This window comes from Mastacembelus armatus, chromosome 13 (assembly GCF_900324485.2).
Source record: "Mastacembelus armatus chromosome 13, fMasArm1.2, whole genome shotgun sequence".
Lineage (NCBI taxonomy): Eukaryota > Metazoa > Chordata > Actinopteri > Synbranchiformes > Mastacembelidae > Mastacembelus > Mastacembelus armatus.
Window position 1 is genome coordinate 20,371,799 of NC_046645.1, and position 17,777 is coordinate 20,389,575.

At 37.1% G+C, this 17,777-nt stretch overlaps 1 protein-coding gene across 2 annotated transcripts in view; it reads left to right on the top strand.

Moving 5' to 3' along the window:
• nbeab (neurobeachin b) overlaps positions 1 to 17,777 on the top strand; it is a 178,540-nt gene that overhangs the window by 1,132 nt on the left and 159,631 nt on the right. The window lies entirely within an intron of this gene.

The following is a 17,777-nucleotide window of genomic DNA, read 5'->3' on the forward strand; positions in this document are numbered from 1 at the left end:
TGTGACGGCTGTTTCCTGCTCCCTTAATTTATAGTGACCCAGGGAGCATTTTGTGTGTGACTTTTTCCCTCTCCTGCTTTCCAAGACACCTAGAGTCCATTCTCGTAATTCACAGTATGATGATTATTACTTTGCGGCAGCAAAGTGAGAGGACAGAAGATGACAGAAATGAAGTCAGTAAGGTGGATGGGGATTTGAGTACTTCATATCTGGAGATAACAAATGAAGTCAGTTTCCTTAACTGGTCTAACTTAACATGATGTGTAAAGACTATAGAGCCAGCTCATACCTTTGCTTTGTCCATCTGCAGGAATACTATAGCAAAGCCTGTTTGTAGTAGTTGGTCTCCTCTTGTTAGCACACTAGATATTAATTACGACCTGTTCTGGCACAACAGAAATCCACATTGTAGAGTAGTACAAATTGCAGCTCTTGGCATGTTCAGACATGAGCGTAATACTGCTGTAGCTGGAGTCTCTGACACCTTGCCCCCTCACATTTTGCACTGCCATCTGCATAGGAAATTTGCACAAAGATTAGTCTGTAGTCATAGATTGTTTTCTTTAGTTTCATTGCTGATTGTCTACAAAAGGGAGACTTTTATTTACACCAGGCTTCGATTTAATTTTGGCATTTCTTCAGGTATTTCTTTGTTTTGTCTAATTTTTTGAGGGTTAATGACACTCCTCTATGGAAGTTTTATTTTAAAGTAATTTGTGAATGCTCAACAGACAGGAGAGTGCAAACCAAACCACCCCCTTTCTGTTGAATAGAGGTGCCTTGACTACATACAGTATTTTTATGCTAAGACCTGGTTATTTTTGAAGTGCAGGAAGAGTTTGAAGAACCTGAAGGATATGTACCGCATCTCATGAGGTCCAATTTGTGGAGAAATGAAATAATAATAATGTTTTTCTACGTCTCTAAGGAGCATCTTGGAAAAATTATAGTTGGAGGATCCTTGTCTGAACATCTATGATGAAAAGTTTCGTGTTCTGTTATTTCTTATTTTGTTATTTACCTACAGTTCTTGTTAAACTGCAAAGATGTGAGTTTTGATGATAAAATTGACACCTATAGAGAGTAAAAGCATTACGTTACCATGTCCTAGAATCATCAGGTCAGCACATACTGAATGCTGTGCCAGTGTTTTGGTCTCATCTGATGTATGGTCACATATTCTTTCACGGCATTGCCCTTGTTTACTTTCTCTATTAGATCACTGGAGTTATGAAGATCAACTCACTTTTATGTCTTTTCATCATTTGAATAATCATCATCTGTTTTTGGCTATACAAAAGATCATACAGCTGATCAAATTCAATATGAAGTAAAAGAGACTGGTGTCTTCTAACCATGACGATGGAAACAAATTACATTGGCCTCATATTCAGAATTGCAGTTGATAGTAGTCACCGTCTTTGCAGCCTGTCAGCTGACTCATTTTTTTTCTCCAAGATGAGAAAATAGAAGTTGATATTTTTACATTGCTAATTGTCACTTGGCATGAATCATTCGACGGACAGTTTTCAGACAAATTAGAAACTCAACAGCCTGTATCCTCATGATGCAAGTCAAGTATGGATGTGATGGATAATGAATCAGATAGAAGTGTGAGAAGATTGTGACCTATGCAATTAGGAAAATGCTTTCACAGCACAGCTTTATCTTGATGTTGACATTTTGGAGTAGCAAAGGGCTCACATGCTGTCAACAACTGGTTCACAAACACAAAAGAACATTAGCATGATCACAAAGCCTTTTTTGGCTTTCTTAGAGTGATACTTCAGCCAGATGATATAAGAATCAGTCACCTTCTGTTGACTTCAACAGCAGGTGTTACAAGTGGCAGAGAGACCAGGAGCTGTGGTCAGCTTATACCAGATGACTTGATTTCAGTGATAATGATTTCTAAGTGGGTTTTCAGTTTTGATGGTGCTAAAATTTATTTAAAAATCATATAACACAGTAAAACCACATCTACAACATACCTAAATTTCCCTTCAAGGATTAATAATGTTTATCTCATCCTCATATGCACTATCCATTTGTATGCTCATGTTCCAAATGATCTTATTTTACCCACTACATCAAAATATGGCAAAATACTTTTTTGTTTACTGTCTGTACCTCTGGCAGTTAACTATGTGTAGCTTGTGAACACATAAGCTTATGTTTGTTTTAAGGCAATGCATAGGAAAATATACTAAGGAGTGGATTTACGTGTTTCTACACTATGTTGTAATTTCTGTACAGAGAGATGTAAATGTAAATTCAAGATGGCCAGAGTTACAATTTACCATGAAAAACAACATTTCCAACAAGGTTTTAGATACTTACAGGGGGTAGGTGTTGGATACTAATTTATCCATTTTTTGATGGATTGTCACTTTAATGACATGCTTCAACTTGTTGGTCAACACTCTTTTAAAGGGGAATGAAATCCCCTGCCAAACAGAAGTTTATTAATTTAGCATTCCATTCCCACCTGTCTCAATAATTTTACAATTAATTCACTGTAACTGGTTCAGTCCTTTATATAGGGAGCCCCAGTTATAGCATTACCAGCCTAGACAGAAAGTGCATTATCATGCTGAGATACTTTGAATGAGAAATGACCAGGATTTCAGTATTTTATGTGTCCTTATTGCTTCATTAAATGACCACTAAGAGTTGCCAGATCAATTATTTTAATTATCTTGGTGACATCACAAATGCTACTTGAAATTATCCTCATGACAGGCACACTGATGCATATTGGACTATGATTAGTAATCACTGATTCTTGCTGTTTCTGATTACAAGATGCTTTTGAGAGCAGTTTTACAGAAAGATTTGGCATACCAGAACCATATAAGCTGCTCTCCAGAGTCTGTGTCAGCAGAATGCACTGGAGCCTAACTGACTATCTGCTCTAAACAGGACTTTGCAACTCACTCCCTCTTAATTAATGGTTAACTAGTTGAAATTTTAGGGAACTTGAAGTGCCTAGGACAAACCTCTTGTCTCCTACAAATAATGTTCATATGTTACAGCAGGGAGGAAATTGTAATGGATGATGGGTGCATAAACGTTTGACTTTGACACCAGAGGGGTTCACTCACATCTTTGTTTAGGCTTATGTAAAAAAAAAAAAAAAAAAAAAAAAAGAAGCACTTATATTTCATGTCATTTTTCCTGTGTTGCACTAAGACCGTGATCTTTCCCAAACCAGGTCACGAGACAGTTAACAGGACAGGAAAGCAGAGTCAGTGCCTAAATATACTATATCCACAAACAAGTTTTAATAATAGTCATTACACATGGATATTGTACTGCATGATCAGATGTTTTATTGTATTGCAAGAGCAGGTGTTTTATTTAAAATACATTGTTGGTAAACATTTTTCTTATATGTTCAGTATGCACAGTTTTGTGACTTGCCAGATATGTTAACAACAAATGACTTATATTAACTTGAAAACATAATCTGAAATTATGTTTCCTTCAGAATGTATCTCATGTATCTGAATTAGTTGTATATAAACAAAATGTCTAGTTAGTATTCTTGCACAGTAAAGTTTCTATGCAAATGTGGTTTATTTTTTTGAGAAATGTATGCAGTGTATCGTTTAAATCTATAATGCTTATGATCATCAGTTTGGTCAGAAAATTAATCAAAGCCAGTTGTCAGGAAGGCTCTGTGTATCAGAATCACCTTTACATCCTCTCTTCTCCAGATTTGAGAAGCGTGGTTCTGGTTGGTGCATTCTGGCTGCATAAAAGAAGAAATTACATCTCTTAAAGTTGAGCAATCCAACTGCCTCTGGAATAAATTACTTCTATTTATTTATTTATCTATCCATTTATGTAATTTCTTCTTTTTTTATATTCTATTTTAGTATATATTTCGAAAATGTCTGTGGCAAAATGATACAGTAGGTAACTGTCAGCTTAGAAGAAGTGAAGACTGTGTCCAATCTACTAATCTTCTGAAGAGATTGTTTAATTGTGGATTTTTTGCTCACTTTTTAAAGATATACACTTAGCTAGATTTATTGCTCTAATTGCTAATAGTTGTGACTCTCTCTCTGTCTGAGTTAGCCCTAATGATGGATCTACAATTTGTCCAGAGACCCTTTGTCCTCTGCCAGCTGAATTCTAAGATAGGCTCCACCCCCCTGTAGTTAAAATTCATCCTAATATTAATTAAGGGATGTATTGTATGTTCCATTTAAGTGATTGATAAAACAACTTAAGAAGGATTCAGTTTGGCACATCACCAGACAATGTTTCACTGTAAACATTACCAGGATAATTTAATGTAAGAAGTCAACATCATTGCCCCACATGACCCTCAAACTTTTGTTTGTACAGCAGAGTAAATGAATGTGCTAAACACCAAGATGCTGTAGTTTTGTGCCAGAAGCCCTTATCAAATATAATTAAAGAGGTTTATCTTTAATCTCTCATGTATAGGCTGCCTGAAATGAACACTGTAATTATGATAATGACCTATAAAACAGGTTGTGTCAGTCTTAGAATATTTTAGTGCTAAAGAGTGTAAGATCTGAGAAGAGCAACTCAGATTAGATGAATGCATGAATGAGAATTTCTGCATCTGATTGTGTTAGAAATAGGCAAACCTGGGCAATCTGACTGAGGTGTATGAAGGCTGCTTTAGTGGTGCTGATGTGTTTCTCAAACACAAGTCAGTCACTACTGAATCTTGAACAGTAATACTTCTATCCAGGCTGAGAGTGGCATTTAGTAAAAATGGTTAAAAATAATAGGCATGGATTGTTGCAAGCATGTGGAGAACTATGAGGATTTTGCTCATCTGGATAAACCACTCTTAATGTTCCTTTTACCACAACTGTTACTTCTGCTCTTTGTCTACATGTGCTAAATTGTCATGCTCCTTGCTTCCGTCCAAATGAAGCTGGAAACTGCTTCAAAAAATTGCTTGCCTGCTAATTTGAACCAGTTTTCTCTGAGCCATTTAATTCACAGTATTGAGCAATTACCCTGGCACTGATTAAAATTATAGATCTGTTATCACACCTGTCAAAAGCAGAAAACAAATTGTAAATGAATAAGGCAAAAAAAAAAAAAAAATCAAAACAAAACAGCTGCAGTAGTTGGATATGAAAAGTTACTGTGTCCACCACACATGGTAGAAGTCTTTAAAGTGTGGGAAGTTTATCTAACTGAAATGGAAGTACATATTGTAGGATCAAGTGATGTCAGTATATTAAAGAAGTAAAATACAGCACAATGGCAAATCATCTTTTTGACCTCGGGCACTATTCCATATTTGTGCACTGATAAGTTTAGCCTTTGGTGCCATGGCCTTCTAGTGACTCTGAGTGGTTAGTTCTGTGGCAGAATGCTTATCTCGGTTATGAGTTCTTTTTATTTGGGGATTTTGACATTTAAAAACCAGCAGGCATCTTTGACATTCTTTCTGTTTTAGTCCTCAGGGGTCGACGAACGAAAAGCAATATATCATTCAAATCCATAAAGGGTCTAGTTTTATTTGTATACCCTCATAATAACAACAAACCGCTGTGCTTTTGTTAAATAAAGAAAACAGACAGGGTGCGCTCTTTGTCTTCTCTGTTTCTGCCATCTCTCTTCACAGACGCGTAAATAAAACAACCAGAATCTCAGCGACTACTTGCCTCATAAAAAATAAGAAATATATGACTAGAAAGCTTGAAATGTTTTCTTTGAAATGAAACAATTCAAGTCGAAATCATCACTTTTTATTTAATCCGTATGAACATAAGGAGAAGTACGTTTTCTCCCGTCTCTACAGCTAATTTGATCCTGCCTCACACTGACCATATATGTAATATCATATGTAAATAATCTGAGGTGAACCAGGTAATAATGTGCACGCCTCTGAGAAATGATGTAAAACGTCAAACTTCATCATAGAATTTACTCACTTTTTCTGTGCATTTGGATGATGGCACGTTACGCGGGTGAAGAAGCGCATCGTATGTTCCAGACAGCGACAAATACTTTACTTTCTCCTCAGAGGAAAAACACGACTCAGATGACGAACGTTTGGATCTGCATTGTATTGTATTGCACTAATTCCCTCTCAGCCACATTCCTCAGTGAAAGGCTCATTATGCGGGTCTTTGTGTGGGTGTTTGTCTTCTCAGGTAAATCACATGACTATTCATGTTCAGACACACCTTCCTGCAAGTGTATTGTTTTCTGTGAATGAGTGAACAAGATGACTTTCACATCATTGTGAAGCAAACGCTGTAGGCTACAAGATGCAGTTCTCAAAAGTCTTATGAACCAATGGGTTTTAATGCTGTGAGGTGTAGTAGAAGTACAAGAGTTTGGGAATGCTCTTTTTATCAGTAACAAATAAATGTTCTTGTTTAGATGATTTGAGAAAAGACATTCCTTCTGTTCTGTGAAGGGTGCCCTTGCTCTTCAGAAGCAACTAAAATTCATGCCGTGTCACTTCAAAATAATGTGACAAGCTGGTGATTTCAACAGTGGTGTTTTGTCATTCTAGCAATAAAAAACTGTGTTTATTGGCTCTTTCCAGCATTGCAGGAATTAATTGAAAATAGAATCAAAAGTGCCCTAAATTAATTAACTTTTCTTCCATAGTGTTGAATGAAACTGAATTACCAGAGTGAAAACCATTATGTTCACCAAATGCCTCTCCTGGGAAAAAGGGGAGAAAAAAAAAACTTTAGTCGGGGGGGCACTTTGTCTTCAAGGGACAATTGGTATATCTGGAAATGCATAATAGATGAAGGATGAGGATTGAGACTTGTGTGTGCTGCTTTCAGTTATGGTTGGCCTTCACTGTAAGCATCCCTCTGCTGCTGTTCAGTCACTTACACACTTTGATCAATCTTGGATCGATATCACCTCTGGGCACTGGTACAGTTCTGCAAATGTCATCTTCCAGTTTTTTTTCCCCAAAGTGTTTTCTGTGTCACTCTTGAAACATTACTGAATGGGCGCTTGCCCTTTTTGCTTTTTAAAGCACACTTTGAAAACTTACACTTTATTTACCTGCGGAATATTCTGAAAGTTGTGCTGAGGGGAAAAAAAAAACTTGTAACAAATGTCATAAATTGGCACTGACATGACGAATGCTACTGACATTTCAATCTGGTTTTATACCAAGCAATTCTAAAGTAAGACTTATTGATCCGAAACATTTGTGTTTTTATTTTGTGTTCTACTAAACACCAATCTCTATTGTACAGGGTGTCCATAAAGTCGCTTAACAATTAAAAAAAATTATTACAAAAGCAAATGAACAGACAAATATGTGGAAATTATTACAAAATGAAGAGTAGGTATTGAAGTTTTTTCTTGCCTCATTTAATAAACCTCTATATGGGCACCATTAGTTGCACGGAGCACATCAAGACAGTAGTCGATTTCTTGCCATATTCGCTGTAGCACAGCCTCATCAATGGTGGCAATGGCATCAGTGATCTTTTGCTTTAGATCAGTGATGTCCTGTATCTTTGTTCGATACACGATATCTTTAACATAACCCCATAGAAAGAACTTTGATAACCACTGAGTATATAGAGCAAATCTGATTAAGATATCTCATCAATTGCCTTCGTAATATATATTTTAAATTGTAAAGAGACTTTATGGACACCCTGTAGATCTAGAGATGTTCTTCAGTAGATTTGTACCCTCAGACCTCTGTGCAGAGTAGGTCAGTAAAATCTACCTACCACTACATGATGCATCAGTCACTGCATTAATATTGCTAATGTATCTGAGATCGCACCGGTTGTACTGTACATGCTTTGTATTGTCAGAGAATTAACTTGTAAGCATAGCTGGTCTCATCTTCATGAATTCTTTACTAAGCCTTTGATATTTTCCAGTTTGAACCACATGCATCATGGAGGGCCACAATAAGCTTAAGTTGCACTTCCTCAATAAACTTTATTCTCTACTAAGTCATCCAATTTCTGCCAACAGCAGTTTCCTCCGATCTATTCCACAATAATCTTCTTAGGATTTGAGGGAAAATTGAAATTCTGATTCTGTGCAAATTTGTTTGTTTAGAAGTATTTTACCAGAAATGTTGAATGATTCAAAGAGCATACTGCTTTAGACTTTCCTGCCCTCACCCAAGGACAAGGTCAAGGGCTGCATTTTTAGCATTTTGTCTATACTACAATGTTTGCTAAAGTTTATTTATTTATTTTTTGATCTCTCTGATCCAAATACAGTTGCATTCCTATTCTCCTCAGGTTCCTTAAAATTTTCTTGATCCATTCTATTTGTATGGTTTAAGCCTATAACTTTAATTTTTTAATCATAATCAAGATAAACAGTTCTACAATAAATTGTATTCTTTGTCCAGTGTTCACTCTTTAAAATGTTGCCAAAATAGGAGTTCAGGTTTGTTCTGTGAACCAGCCTTCTTTAGATAACAGCAGCAAACTGAATATGCTTTTGGGTATAGACACTATTCATTGATAAATAACAGCCAGTGCCTTAAGGAAATGCTAAAGAGAGAGGCTGCATGACTGCACAGAGACCATGGATCTATTTTCTCTCTGTTCTCCCGTCGGCCTTACTCTTCTCTTGCTGTGCTTACTGCTCTTACTTTCCCATGCATGGTCCCCCAGAGATGCTAATGGTATATTATTTGGTTGCTGCCTACATTTATGTCAGCGTGCATGCCTCTTCTAGCCCAGTGGGGTAATTTTTACCAGGGCCACAATGGAGTCATGAGTTGTGGGAGGTCTGTGGTAGTGTCTGACCATACCTTACAGGACTTTTTGTTAATGCATTGTTGTGCTACAGTTTGATGTGGAAAAGTGTGCAAATCCTGCTTAGAGAGAGAGCAATGAGAGGGAGTGAGAGAGAAAGCTTGATAAAAGTAACCTTACATTCCAAACATAGTGTGGTCACACCAATATACACCTACATTCACACCTACTTGACTGCGATGAGATATATATTATTTTTTATATATGTGTCCTTACTTTGACTTTACTTAGTTTAGATTTGTTTAGTTTAGAATTTTACTGCAACCTCTGTTGGGAAATATGTTCATTTCTACAAATGTAATTATTTAACCTTTAAATTTAAACTTTTCCATCAAAGGATTTTGGTCTTTGTCTGATTTGTCTGGTTTTGCTGTGATGTAATTTCATTGATTCTGCATCCAATTTGGCATTCCTCCTCCACTAACTGCTGAAGATACATATTGGAAGACAGTCTGTAAAAAAACAAAACAAAAATGGAAAAGCAATATACTGTTTACGTTACATTGCATTATATTTTTCACAGATTAGCCTATGAATTAACTAGACCTTTTCACTTATTGGATCAAGCACTGAACATATTTTTAATGGTATTGGTAAATAGTTACACCTAACACACCAAAGCCACTGACAGAACAGCAGGATGTTAACTCTGTTAAGTTACTGATTCATTGTTAATAAGACCTGTTCGCAGCTGGGGACAAGTGTGCTGGATTATCAGCAGCAACAATGTGAATACTTGGGCTTACTGGTGGAGCTGGTGCTGGCAGGAAACCAAATCCTAGCCTGGGTGTTAATGTGTTGTGTCCCCCCACGGGGACAAGGCTCTACACACACATGATCATTTCTATGGAGATGAGCTGCATCTCTGATCAGGCAAACATGCAAAGTCATATTGCTTGCTGCAGCAGGCTGACAGCCAGTTACTGTAGCAAAGTGTTAATATTGCAAACTGCTTGATAACTAGATTGTGAAGGTGCAGAAGAATCTCCTGAAATCGCCATTATTACATTTAGTTATGCTTTGAAATGGAAATATTTGTCTAATTTGTATCTTATGTTATACATTTTATAAATATGCTTATCTTATCTTGGCCTGGTTTATATTTGACACTGAGCAAATAATCCAAAGGCAGTCAGCAGTGTAATTGCATGTCAAGTTGTGATTGATTTGGTATTTGAATTGTCTCTGCATCAAGAGATTATTTGTACATCCTCATGCCTTGAAACATAACAAATGGATTTATGTGGAAAACAAGTACAAAGTCTGTATTTTTTTGATAGTTGCAGGCAGTGATTTTACTTTGGCACATGTTAGCCTCTTTTTATCTTTTGTAAGCAAGGTGTGATTTAAAAGGTTATGAGCACAATGCTAAATAAACAGTGCTCAAAGTGATTTAGAGGGGGGGAAACTGTTTAAAGGAAAGTAGATCAAAGGGGATCAGCAAAGGTAGTGATATCTGTCCAGCTACATCTGACTTATTTATTATGGTGTATGTATTTTATATATGTATATATATATATATATATATATATGATGTTCTAGATGTAGTAATATCTCTCTTTGGATATGATAGCGTGGTTGTCCCCTTGTTTAGTTTGCATGGTGCGTCCTACTTTTCTGATGCAGTAATTGAAAGAACCTACCAAGCTACCTGTCCATTATATGGTAAAACGGAAGCATATTGTGATTCAACAAATACCGATATTTCAATACAAGTTCTCAAGCATACAACAGTAGCTTCCCAAAAGAAAGCCAATCTTTGTATCAGCAATTTCTCTTTCCATCCTTAGTGACAGAACACCCACAACAGATAGTACGCATTTTATTGGTGTAGCATGAGGCATCTGAGGTCCGTATTATAGGTAGTGACAGATTTATAACTCTCTGCTGCACATGAGCCACTAGGCAGTTAATGTTGTGTGTGTTGTCAATACAGATTTCTGCATTATCCCTGACAGGGCTGGCATTGTTGATGGGATGGTTCTGTTTCCAATATATTATGTTTTCATTTGCACTTTTGGTCTTGAAGTGCTGTACCTCTGTAGCCTGCAGTGTGTTGCCATCAGATGACTGAGACCAGGGTGCAGTATTCATCCTGCAATTCCTGTAAAAGCTGTGCTTTTGATAAAGGTTAGTGTAATCAGTCTCCTAGATATTTATATTTATTGCTCCAGTACAGCTGGAATGTTTCCATTTCCTGCTGAAATTGAAGCATGAAGGACTCTAAAAGCTAGATCACATACTGATTTAATGTAGCTGAAGTAAGGGAGAAATAATGGAAGGCTTACTGAGAGTTAGGGGTTTGGATTACAATTAATACTAAGGGATCAACGTAATGAACGAAGACACCATCCATTTTTATGGCTCATTATCTTCCATGCCACATTCTGACTGGATCGTTTTATAATTAGTCACTTGGACATACTTTGCTGTCTGCTTGATTTTTAATCTGGTTCAGTGCACCTACTTTTAAAAACACTTTGATGGACTCTCACTGGAATATTTAAGCTTCCAGTGATGCATAACTTCTGATTCAAATGCTGTTTAAATTCTGATTTCCTCAACACAAAAGAATTGCTCATACATACATAGATGAGCGAGTAATGGACAACCACATGTTTTATATAGTCTTCCCTTAATTATATTTGAAATGGCAGCTTTCTATATCCAGGCGCGATAGGTTCACTGAGGGACTGTAGACCAAATAATGATTATAGTACCCTCTAGGTGGCTTTTTATGCCATTTTTTGATTCTTTGATTTAATATGATTTTAATGGGGAACCAGTGCACTGTTGGCCACTGTTAGTCACTTTCACCAATTTTTAAAAACACCCTCTATATAAAAAAAAGTATATTTTCACTGTTTAGATTACATTTAAATTTTATTTTTGATATATTTGATATGATAGAACCACAATGGAAAAGACACTTCTTAGCTTTGCAGATGCATTTCAGTCTTAGCATGTTGGGTGCATGGGTATATGGTGGGACCATTTTAACCAAAGACTAAGTGCTGAATTCTGAGTCTTGGTCTAATGCTATTATTTTTCGGTGTTGGACTGCTTTGAAAGGAACATCTGGCTGCAGAGCCTCACTGTTGCTCCCAAGTCTCAAGCAGAAAAGGATTACTGCTGTGGCTTTTGGTTGAAAGTGATGCAGCATGGAATTACATGGCCTATATGGAACACCGCTTGGGACAGTGTGATGGTCTTACTTATTAATATGAATACACTGTGTTAGAAGTCATGAAAGGCTGTGGAGTTACAGCATCGTGCTTCTGACTGATAACACATGCTTTGATTAATGTTTGAGTGCCCATATTCCCTGGTTGGGGTAGAGAATTCCCTATTCTGGACACAGTTTATATTTGCTTGTTTCTATAAACTGTGTGGACCAGTTCTTAATTCACAGCATAAGGGTCATATGTTGCTCCTTCACATCTGTAGGCCGTTTTTCTGATTATCTCACCACAGTATTGCACCAGTCTGTGACATTTGCTGCAGGCCTCACCCCTCTTTCTATCTCTCTCTCCCTGCAATTTACAGACTAATAAAGGCAAACATTAATGAAAAAAAGTACAGAAGCCTTGAAATGCAGGACATTTAAAATGACCTCAAAACCCTTTGAAAACACAGACACAATGATCAGTGTTGAGTGTTGCTCTAAAAGGGGAACTTAAAGCTTTATATCTACAGTATATATACTGTACAGTATATACTGACCATTTGTGCCTTACTGTATATTTATTTCAAATTGGTACACCAAGCCAGTATCCTTCTATGAATATGAAACATCTTAAGAATACTAGGCCACAGCGAGACAAGTAGTGCAGCTGTACCTCTTCAGTAGAGGATAAAAATGCTTAGTGAAAACAGTGTCTGTGTATCCCCAGTGTAAGTTTTTTGGGGGAGCTGTTTTTTCCTAGAAAGCTCACTGTCATTGTTGTTGCACTGCAAACCTTGTCTGCAAACACTTTAAATATAGGGCTCCAAGTTCTTGGACCAGGTTGTTCAGGCTGTTCTGCTTATCACACTGGAATCACAGTAGTATGGTGAACCTGAGGAAATGCCATCACAAATTTTTAAGTAGTACAGCTGGTTTTCAGTACTGTAAGGGTGATAATTGCTAACACTAGGTGTTGCAGAGCTAAGTCAATACATCCAGTCTATACTAATACATCCAGTCTATACTAATACATCCAGTCTGGATAACTGGGAAGAAAACCAGCCATTCTGTTTGGCAATTATGTGACCGATGTGAGAGATAAGCATTATAGTTGACCATAATTGCGTAAGCAGAAGTCACTCTCAAAATAATTCTTTGATGTAAGGGTGGCAGTACCAACATATGATATTTGGCTTCCTTTTTGACACCTGCATGTGCACTTGTGAGTTAGGTCACAGCAATTGAATCACATTTTGGAACAATTTTTTGGAGGGTTTTCTTCTGCAGAGGGAAATTCTGCTGACTTCTTTCACCAAATAGGGGTGGTGGATGGATGATGGTGAATGGGGTGTGAAGACATTCAGGACATTTTTATCGCATCTCCATGGTGCAGCTAAATCCATGTGGAAGCTGCAACTGATGGTGTTCATGATGGAGGCATTAATGATGATTGGATTCTCTAATATTTTCCTTCCTTAATTAGCTGGGATATTTTTACAGGTAATTTGTTCATAACAGTCCCAAGAGACAAAAAAAAAAAACATTTAAAAATTGACTATGTTCATAATGTCGCCAAATGTTTATTGACCACTGACTGAAGTCAAAGTTGGTCTGCTCTGCGCTGGAGTCAAAGCCACTATAAGACTGAAGTTATTAAGTCTGTTGAACAAATTAGTGAGCCACTCTGGCCCAGAAATGTTCTTAACGCTGCAATACCAGGTAGTACCCTGGTACAAAGTTTGACAGTCCAAAACTTCTTAAACTCCTTAGACCGTGTGTCATTGCTATTTCTTTCTGAACCATCTATAGATGCTCCAACTCTCTCTCGCTCTCTCTCTTTTCAGGTTGTAATGGTTTAACTACAGTTGGAATGTTACATATTAAAGATGGACCTTGCTAATTTTCAGAGGGTAAGACAGTGATACTTTAAACTCTACAATTGAAAAGGCATGTTTCAGTTGTAATTTTGCAGTTACATCTATAGCTTGTTGAACATCATTTTTTTTCCTTCGTTAAATATTTTACCTCTGTAATGCCGAGCTCAAAGTCTGGATAAATGGACTGCTTTAGTGAGCAATTTGTCCAGCGCAGCTTTATTGTTGTGAGACCCATGAAAGTCCAGACCTAAGTAATTTGATGACTAGAAGACTTTCTTAATTTCTGTGGGGTTCTGAAGAAAGATGGTCTGCTTCTTTATTTTTTTATCAAAAAAGTATACACAAGAATAGCAGGTCTGGAGGTTTAATTATGTTTGGTCACATAAAATGTCATTTCTCTCTAGTGATTCTTAGTGACAGGCTTAGACACATCCTCTGCCTCTTTTGTGGATTCCTTGTCAGGGAGGGACATCGACAGAGTGCGAGCAGGGTTAGAAATGAGCACTTACCAAGATCCCAAGAAACAGACCAAGAAATCCATTGTACTACAAGAGACATAAGGCAGAGCAATAAGGCGCAGAGAGCACAGAGCAGATTTTTGTTATAGTTACTTTAATGGTCGGATCTAATTTAACCCTTTTGATATCAGGAATATTCCAACACCAACATTTGATATAATTATAATTGCACTGTATAATCACATTGCGAAGAATTTGTGAGTTTTCAGCTGTTGTGCGATGTCAGAGACATCTTGTTCATTCTTTTCCTGATAGCTGTCATTTCAGTCACTCAGTGGGAATGAATTTACTGTGCTTCCAGCAGTCAAGCAGGCTTCAAGTGTGGACCAGTGTTCTGTCACTAGTTTATGAGACAGAGTGTGTGACCTGTTATATGGGAGAGTCATCTTGAGTGTGGCAGGTGAAAAAGAAGGAAGTAGCTGTGAAGTGACAGGAAAATAGAGTAAGCAGGAGAGGAAAAATGCTCTCCACACAGTCATCATTACTCTCAAGCCTCCAGTGTGCAACAACTGTTCAACTCCACCAGTAATTAAATACATAAATTCTGTATATACTAATGCATCATATACACTAATATCACTGATGAGAGCTGACATTTTTTGAAAGTTTTTTTTTTTTGTATAAAACAAATAACTGCATGCTACAGCATGATTCACATTAAAGAGGCTTACTGCTGTAAACTGATATTGCTCTGCTCTCATTTTTTGTTGTATGTGTTTCTTTAGGAAGACTGTAGCCCTTAGTGCATGGAGGGACCACCAGGGTCTTAAGGTTTTAATTTGTCATATTATGACGAACTAAATTCTAAATCTAAAAACTGAACTCGCTTTTGTTTACTGAGTTACTGTCTAATGTGTTATTAATATTATTAATATTTGGTAATATTTTATATAACATTATTTATCTATTATTGTGAATAAACCATGTAAAGCCCAATTAAACTAATAATATAATCAGGTTATTCTAAACTAACCTGATTAAGGAGGTAATTCTCCATGCTTCAGTACAGCTTCAGTTCAGCTCCTATAGCCTCTTGTCTCTCTGTGAAGGCTCCAAAATGACACTTAATGGGGGAGACAGTCGGTTCCTGTCACTACATTTTGTTTTCAGTCAGAGGGCAGCTGGTGCTTCCAGGTCTGTCACCGAGTCAGTGGTGTTATGGACGATGCGCCTGTGTTTCTGCACTCAGCCGTGTGATTGCCATGTGTCAGAAAGCATAGCCAAGTCTCATTCATGGTATCTGCAGATTAGTGTGTGTGTTGCCTGAGTGACCATGTTTCTTGGCTGTCCAAACCTCTCCACTGCTTTTCCCTGAGTTTTAAGATGCTGGTTGGTATTCTGATCACGCTCCATTGTGCTGCTGTTCACTACCCATCTAGGTTTTATGTAGAATAGCACTGTTTGGAATATGTCATGGTAATTATTAGCTTAGCTTTTGATGTGTGTGTCATGAACATTTTGTGCATTGCAAATAATATAACATTTAGAATTGCATTGATTCTCTAGAAGCACATCCGTTGAGAACTGAGTATATACTTTAGTGCACTTTTTTGTGAGTCATTTTGGTAAGAATAACACGAAAACAATGCATTAAAAACATCACTGTTAAAAATCTACATACCAGTTGACATGCTAGTTCTGGACGTTCATTCATTGCTCAAAAAGAGGAGATCTGTGTATTTTAGTATTTTTCAGCCTGTATATTTAAGGAAACTAGGAGACTGAGCAAATGACTTGAAAAACATTTTAACTTCAAACCCTTAAGTATCTCAGCAGTGAAGATGCTGAAAAGTCAGATGCATCTTTCATATTCATGACCTGTTGCAATGGTTTGTTTAAATGATCTCAGCTGGCAGGCATATAAAGAGTTAAGATAGATTTATTTATTTAATTAATAAAGCCATTTTAGAAGCTTTACTTTCTGCAAACTCCACCACTGAAGCTGCAGGGTGACCCTGCTGTTTGACAGCCATCTGCCTCCTCTCTCTCTCTGTCTAGACTCAGGTTACACCGCAGTCCATCTGTCATTAATAAATGTCCAAAAGTTTATATGCCTATAAAGTCTTAAGAGCCCTAATAATGTTTTTCATCCTACATTTTGCAATAATTCCCCAACTGTTTATTACTTTACCAGGTATTCTTGGTTTCTTGCGAACTTTAAAAGCATGTATGTAAGTAATAAATTCTATAGAACAGTGTTTTTGTGTGTGTGTGTGTGTGTGTGTGTGTGTGTGTGTGTGTGTGTGTGTGTGTGTGTGTGTGTGTGTGTGTGTGTGTGTGTGTGTGTGTGATGAAATGGAAACTGAAAGTCTTGGAGCTCTTTCGATAATGGTCTGAAAGTGCCTTTTCTCCTGAGCAGTTTTTAAAGCCTCTTTCTTCTATAGATCTAGTGGCAAGGTGCAATTAGCAGTTTGGTGCATCCATACATACAGTTCATATTAGTCTCTTGCATAAAACAATCTGTCAATTTTGTTCCCACATAACACAGCTGTGTATATATAAACTTGAACATTATAGAACATGTGGTAACACTGCTGGACAACTCCGACAGTGGCTTTTGAATCTTCTTCCCCAATCCTTAGCACCTTATCTTTGGGAATCATGACAAATTACTGTCTTGCATGAAATAGTGATATTTTTGACAGACTAAAGCAAATTATGAAGTTATTTCACTGCCTGTCATTGCTAATAATTTTATAAGTCCTGCAGGGAAAAAAAATCCCTTAAGTCAAAGCAGTGTGATGAAACAGCATGTCATGCATGTTGTAATTACTGTGCCACACTCATTTCTGTTTTATTTCATTGGGTTACTAATCTGCACACTTCTATCCCCAGCACTTAACAAACAAGCCTCATATTTTGGCCATGTGAATAGTAAAGTCTCATTGAATATGCATATACCCTGCAGTAGCTTGGCTGGCTGTGCACAGTCTGCAGTTCTCTCTGGAATTTACCAGTGTGTGTGTAAATGTGAAGGATGCATTGTTGACATTATTCCCACTTTCAGTGAGCAACATTCTGCTCAGCAGCCTGATGTTAGGCAGATTGGGGCTGACAGGTTGTGTTGATGCAAGTAATTACATACTGCATCAAGTAAGACCATAATAGAACCATCAATCACTGCTCAGGCACTCGTGCACACGCAAGGCAGTACACATGCGCATAAACAACCTTTTTAAGAAATGGCAAGATTATGTGTTACATTCTGTTTTAACTCCACTGCTATTTCACATCCTATTTTCAAGCATCTGTTTATTTTCACTCTGAAATGCAGTTGTTTTTGGATTGATTTTCGCAAGTTGTTCCTTCAACACTTCAGAGCCAAGAGACTGTCAGTAACAGCTTTCCATGCAAATGATTTCAACTTGTTCTTGCTGTCTTTTATTTGTTTTTGTTCTGATAATCTATTTGGCATTCAGTTGCAGAGAGAAGTGAAAGGTAT